The sequence below is a fragment of the Bufo bufo genome, chromosome 6 (genome assembly GCF_905171765.1).
Source record: "Bufo bufo chromosome 6, aBufBuf1.1, whole genome shotgun sequence".
NCBI lineage: Eukaryota > Metazoa > Chordata > Amphibia > Anura > Bufonidae > Bufo > Bufo bufo.
Genome location: NC_053394.1, coordinates 410683732 through 410690232, shown reverse-complemented (window position 1 = coordinate 410690232; position 6501 = coordinate 410683732). Strand labels below are relative to the sequence as shown.

Genomic DNA, 6501 nt, shown 5'->3' with positions numbered 1-6501 from the left:
AAAAAGACAATGGCATGGAAGATCACCAACTGTGTAAAAGCAGCTCTATGGTCAGCCAGAAAAATGTTATGTTTTAAACGCGATCTTATTTCTGAAGAAAATGTTTTAAAGATCATTTTAGATGAGATGTAGAAATATTATTTAATTGACAAAAAACGTACTCCTTTTATGTGCCATAGATGGTTTTTAAGAGAATGGGGATCAGTTATTTAATATTATTAAAATCTATTTTATATGTGTATTGTAAATTGATTTTATGTGTATTACAAGCTTATTTTATGTAAACGTTGATTTTTTAATAAAATATACCTCTTTGGGGTAGTCAACTTAAAAAAAAAATCTGTTCTTATCATTTTAATATCTGATACGTCCCCTATCTGGGGACCATATATTAAATGGATTTTTCGAACAGGGAGATGGAAAAAAAGCTTGCTCTGTCCACTCCACGCATTGACCTGGTATTGCAGTACCTCCAGGACCGGTGCACCCCTTCTAATCCAGTATGAAAAAACTGAATGAAATAGATTGATTGCAAGCATCATCCTTCCAGCAAGCAAGTGGAAAGTTGCGTGTGTCCTTCCTCAGGAGTCTGCACTAAAGCTTCTCCTCCTCTCTCTGCCCAGTCAGTGCTATGCTGCTTTCTGCATATACCTGCATCTAGTCTGTCAATCTCCTAATTGCATCAGCTGTTGGTTAGTTCCAGCACCAAGCAACCCAGCCAGCCAGTCTCCTCACACCCCAAATCCAATTAGACTGATGGGTTAATTGACTTATCACCTGAATCAAGTGTTTGAACCTCCACGCACCTTACCTTGGGTTTGATTTGGGCCTGTTGTGCACACCTGGGATGCTGAGTTGTCCCTGGGAATTGACCCTTTTGTAGCAAGTTGGCTGGATGTAACCATTTTCCTTTTCCAGTGCCTTATTAAATAAGTAAAGTTTGCCTGTGTCTCCCTCTTGTGGATCTATCTTTTGAACTGGATTACTTGGAGGCTAAAAAGTAGTCCAGCACTTCTTCCTATGTATCTGCAGCAGCAGCAGCTGGACCTACCTTGTCTGGACAATGGACGGAACACTGTAGGTGTCACAAGAGGCTTGTCAGGTCAGAGGTCAAGTAAGGTTAGGTACTGGATGACATCACAAGGGCCCTGACGGAACACTCAACAATGGGACTGTGACATCACAATCAACAAAGCATACCCTTTTTTTTTTTTTTCACTACTCCTCCTGGTGCCAAAGCACTCCTTTTTCTGCTTGGCGTGCTTTGGCACCAGGACTTGCATGCTAAGTAAAGGCCTGGCCAAAAGTGGGCAGAGCTATGCAGATGGCGAACACGAAGAGCAGCATGCTGGTGATTGCTGAGCGGAGGACGCATGTTTTTTCCCTGGTTTGTGAGAGAGCAAGAAGCCTCCCGGACTGTGGTTGGGGCTGGGGCCTGTAGGCTGTTGCCTTGAGAAGTGCTCTGCATTGGCGAGAAGCGGCCCCGTTGTCGAGGCCGACCGGGTATCGCTTCTCGGCCTTTTGGCTAAGATCCGGTGTGGGGACACATAGGATCTTGGCTGGAGGGTGTGCTGGGTACCCGTCTCCTCCTCTCCCTGCTGCTATAGGGGAGCGACTTAGTCCCAGCACAACGAGGAGGGATCGATTACTGCCTAGGTGGTCAACCTGGAGCGACAAGGTGTGAGGAATACCCTATGCTTTCTGGTTAAGCCAGCCTTTGTGAATTCAATTGGAAGACAGACAATGGTGGAAGATGTCATTGTAAAGTCCTTGGAGCTGGATTTTGGATATATACTGTGTCTACAGGATTTCCCTAAGGTGGGTCGGTTTGATTTAACACTCATCGAAGAAGGGATTTGCTATGACTTGTTTGAGAAAGTAAAGACTTTAAAAGTGCAAGATTCTGCTTCGATATTGAATAAGTTTGTTGTTTTTCCTGCATATTTGATGGAAGAAAGATCCGTAACTGTTCATCTGTTTAATCCCTTTACACCATAGGAGTTAGTACGGGCATTCTTGTTACAATTTTCAACCTCCGTTAGAGGTCCGCAGAAGCTCTTTGATCGGTGGGGATTAGCGACTGGGAAACATCGATTCTGGGTAAGGCTGTCTCCTGCAGGCTCTTCTCCCTACCTGGACCCTGAAGTGGTAGAGAACTTCACGGAAGCCATGCAGATTCCCCCAAATTCATAGTGGTTTCTCTTTAATGCTTAACTACAATTATTTTTTCAGTGGTTTCCCTCAATGTGAGGGTTTTCAGGGAAAGAGCAAGAAGAACGGCTATTTTGGAAGATCTCGCAAATCAATCAGGTGACCTGTTTTGCCTACAGGAATGTGGTCTCAAGGAGGTTCCCGAAAAATTCGGAATGGTCGTATGGAGATTCTATTTGGTCCACCTCATCGTGTAATAAAAATTGAGTGGGGATATTAGTTAAAAATTTATCATTATGTTGTTTTTTGAGCCCTGACAGTGCATTATTGCTTTCATTAAGTTTAGAAGTGTTAAGCTTAGAATTATAAATATCTATGCGCATGCTGACAAAAATCAAAGGAAGGATCTATTTGATAAAGTCCAATTTTACTTGCCGGGTAGAGGGCCCAGTATAATTGTTGGTCACATTAATTGCCACCTTGAAGGTGACAAGATGGACATCACTAGTAAAATGTTCTTACAAAGTATGAAGGATAACAACTTTAGTGATGTGGTCAAAATATGTAAAATCAATGCAGTTCCAGCAATATATCACGCTGACAGAGGGGGTATTCACTCTAGACTAGATTTTTGTTTCATTTCACGGGATTTTGTTGTTAAAAGTTATTCTCAGGAGTGGGTCGGGTTTTCAGACCATGAGTGTTTGAAATGTGTATTAGAGGTAGAGGGAGTGAGGAAATTTGGGAAAGAATTGTGGAAAATGAATGTAAGTATGCTAGATGATGAGAATGTGAAAGAGGAATTTAAAAAAGTGTGTGATGAAGGGCGGCAGAAGAAGAAAGAGTATAGGTGTGTTTTGGATTAGTGGGATATGATGAAGGAAAAGGTGAGTGTGTTCTTTAAAAGGATGGGCTATAGATGGGCGGCAAGAAAGAGGAAAAGATATGATAATGTGAATATGAGGTTAGAATTTTTGTAAAAATTAAGGGAATTAGGGTATGATGTGGATGAGGAATTGTGTGCTGAAAGGAAGGTATTGAGTGAGTTATTGTACGAGAGAGGTAAGCAAATAATTTACCAAGCCAAGATAGAGGTTTTGGAGAAGGATGAATGCTGTTCTAGGTTCTTTTTAAAAAAAAAGTAGTGAATGTAAAGATGGATCTGGAGAAGGTGAAAGATAGGAATGGGGTTGAAGTTTGTGGAGAAGGAGTGAAAAGGGTTGTGGAAGATTTTTATGGAGCGCTGTATAGGGAAAAGAGGAGGGATGATTATATGGAGGAGGATGTGTTAAGGGCTGTGAATGACAGGGTAGGGGTAGAGGATTTGGAGTGGTTAGTGAGTGACATTTCAAAGGAGGAAGTAAAGGGGGTAATAGAAAATATTGCGAGGAACAAAACCCCAGGGAGAGATGGGATTCCAATAGAATTCTATATTAAATACTGGGATATATTGGGTAAAGATCTATTGGAGGTGTATAAGTATATGTGGAAAAATGGGAGAATTAGTGAATCAATAAAGGAAGGGGTTGTCGTGTTAATTTAAAAAAAAAAGGGAGAAGTGTGATTTGGGTAATTGGAGGCCAATAACGTTATAATGCGGATTATAAGGGTTATGCAAGGTGTTTAGCGAAAAGAATGGGCAGAGTGATTGATCAAGTAGTGCAAGAGGAGCAAGTGTGTGGAGTGCATGGGAGATGTATAGCAGAGAATCTGAGTTTGCTGAGGGATGTTATTTGGGATGGGTTACAGAGAAATAGGAGTGTGAATGTGTTTTCATTAGATTTTGAGAAGGCATTTGATAGACTTTCCCATAGTTTCTTGTTTGGAGTGTTAGAAAGAATGGGTTTCCCGTATGTGTAGGTTAGAGCTGTGAGAAGTTTGTATGATGGGATAGGGAGTCGTTTGTTGGTGAATGGGTATGAAAGTAATAGGGTTAGAGTTAGTTCAGGAGTAAGACAGGGATGCCCGTTGTCACCAGCAGTTTTTATTTTGTGCAATTGAGCCACTATTATGTATGTTTAGGAATGATAAGGTTATGAGAGGAGTGAGTATTCCTGGGAGTGGTGGGAAGAGTGTGAAAGTATTTGGATACATGGATGATGTATGTGTGATTAGTGAGAATAAATCAGAGTTGCATAGGGCCAAATTACTCACTGACATTTTTTGTGGTGCATCAGCGTTTAGAGTGAATTGGGATAAGTGTGAGGTGAAGTGCTTCAGAGGAGGGTGTGATGTATCAGATTTGGGGGTTAGAGTAGTTGATAGTATAAAAGTGTTGGGAATTAAGTTTGATGAACGAATGAGTGGTCATGAGAATTGGGAGGAAGCGAGAGGGAAAGTAATAAGAAAGTTGGATTTTTGCAAGTTGCGTGAATTGTCTTTTATAGGGAAAATTGTAATTATTAAAAGTGTGGTTTTACCCATCTTTTTGTATATAGGGAATGTGTTCCCTCCAACATATGTGGAGCTGAGAAAGATCAATAGAGTGTTGTTTTTGTTTTTGTGGGGAGTAAAAATGGAGAGGGTGAAGCGTACGACAGTTATGAAGTTTAGAGAAAATGGTGGGTTCAATTTCCCTGATGTGGAATTATATTTGAGTATTAATTTTATAGTGAATGTGTTGAGATTGTTGAGAGGGGGTATTAAGGTAGCATGTATGGTGAGATATGTGGGGGGTTGGTTGTTGTGTCGATTGGGATGGAGTGAGAGGAGTGAGACAACCTGTGGCTTTTGTTTGTCCTTATTGGTATGTGGGAATGGAGAGGTTTGTGAAGAAGAATGGTTTGATTGATTGGAGTATAAATGATCGAATGAATAAAAAGAGAGTCTTAAAGGAATGTAGAAAAGGAGAATTAGTGTCAGAGATTAATTTATTAAAGGCATCAGAGACAACTAAAGTGTGGAAGAATATGGATATGGATGGGATGACAAATAAACAAAAAGATATGATATGGCTAAGTATGCATGGGGCTTTGCCAGTAAGAGAAGTTCAAAATAAGCAAGACTTAGTGAGGAGTGATGTGTTCCCAGACAGAGATGTGGGGGAAGCGAAAGTGTGTTGCATATATTTTGGAATTGTGAGTTTGCTCAAAAGGTAATTAGAAAGGTGGGGGGATTAGTGAAGGAATTGACAGGTGTAAGTTTTTAGTAGTTCAGAGAAGAGCTACTAAACTAGTACATGGATTGCAGGATAAAACTTACCAGGAAAGGTTAAAGGACCTTAATATGTATAGCTTGGAAGAAAGAAGAGACAGAGGGGATATGATAGAAACTTTTAAATACATAAAGGGAATCAACTCGGTAAAGGAAGAGAGCATATTTAAAAGAAGAAAAACTACCACAAGAGGACACAGTTTTAAATTAGAGGGGCAAAGGTTTAAAAGTAATATAAGGAAGTATTACTTTACTGAGAGAGTAGTGGATGCATGGAATAGCCTTCCTGCAGAAGTGGTAGCTGCAAATACAGTGAAGGGGTTTAAGCATGCATGGGATAGGCATAAGGCCATCCTTCATATAAGATAGGGCCGGGGGCTATCCATAGTATTCAGTATATTGGGCAGACTAGATGGGCCAAATGGTTCTTATCTGCCGACACATTCTATGTTTCTATGTTTCTATGTTTGTTTTGTTTGGAATTGGGGTAATTAGTAAGAATGAGAGTAGAGTTTTATGACTGATAATGACTTGTTTGAAAGAGGTTTTGTGGGATGCTAGGAATATGTATGTGTACAAAAGGGAGGAGTGGGAGGTTAATGATTGTGTCAAATTATTCTTGAGCCAGTTGTATATTTGTTATTTATGGGATGTGAGGAAAGGATCAAAGTATGATGCTGAGGGAATCTGGAAATTAAAATTTTTTTAAAAAATTGGTGTAGTTGTAAATATGTCATAATTTGTCAGGAAATAAAGGAACCAAGCGATGAGTTGGTTATAAGCGAGTTACTTTGCAATAGTTAACCAAACCTGATGGTTTAAAAAAAAAAAAAGAAAATATGTTCTTATCAGTTTAATATCTGATACGTCCCCTATCTGGGGACCATATATTAAATGGATTTTTCAAAAAGGGAGATGGAAAAAGAGCTTGCTCTGTCCACTCCACGCATTGACCTGGTATTGCAGTACCTCCAGGACCGGTGCACCCCTTCTAATCCAGTATGAAAAAACAGAATGAAATAGATTGATTGCAAGCAAGTGGAAAGTTGTGTGTGTCCTGCCTCAGGAGTCTGCACTTCAGCTTCTCTTCCTCTCTCTGCCCAGTCAGTGCTGTGCTGCTTTCTGCGTACCTGCATCTAGTCCGTCAATCTGCTAATTGCATCAGCTGTTGGTTAGTTTCAGCACCAAGCAACCCAG

The 6501-nt window shown here is 40.4% G+C and overlaps 1 non-coding gene and 1 pseudogene across 1 annotated transcript; both read left to right on the top strand.

The window, feature by feature from the left end:
• Positions 1-305: 305 nt before the first annotated feature.
• On the top strand, positions 306-492 carry LOC121006444. Its single transcript, XR_005780279.1, has one exon. It is a non-coding gene; the product is annotated as a U2 spliceosomal RNA (small nuclear RNA).
• A 5625-nt stretch (positions 493-6117) lies between these two features.
• Positions 6118-6295, top strand: LOC121006479 (annotated as a pseudogene).
• Positions 6296-6501: the final 206 nt, after the last annotated feature.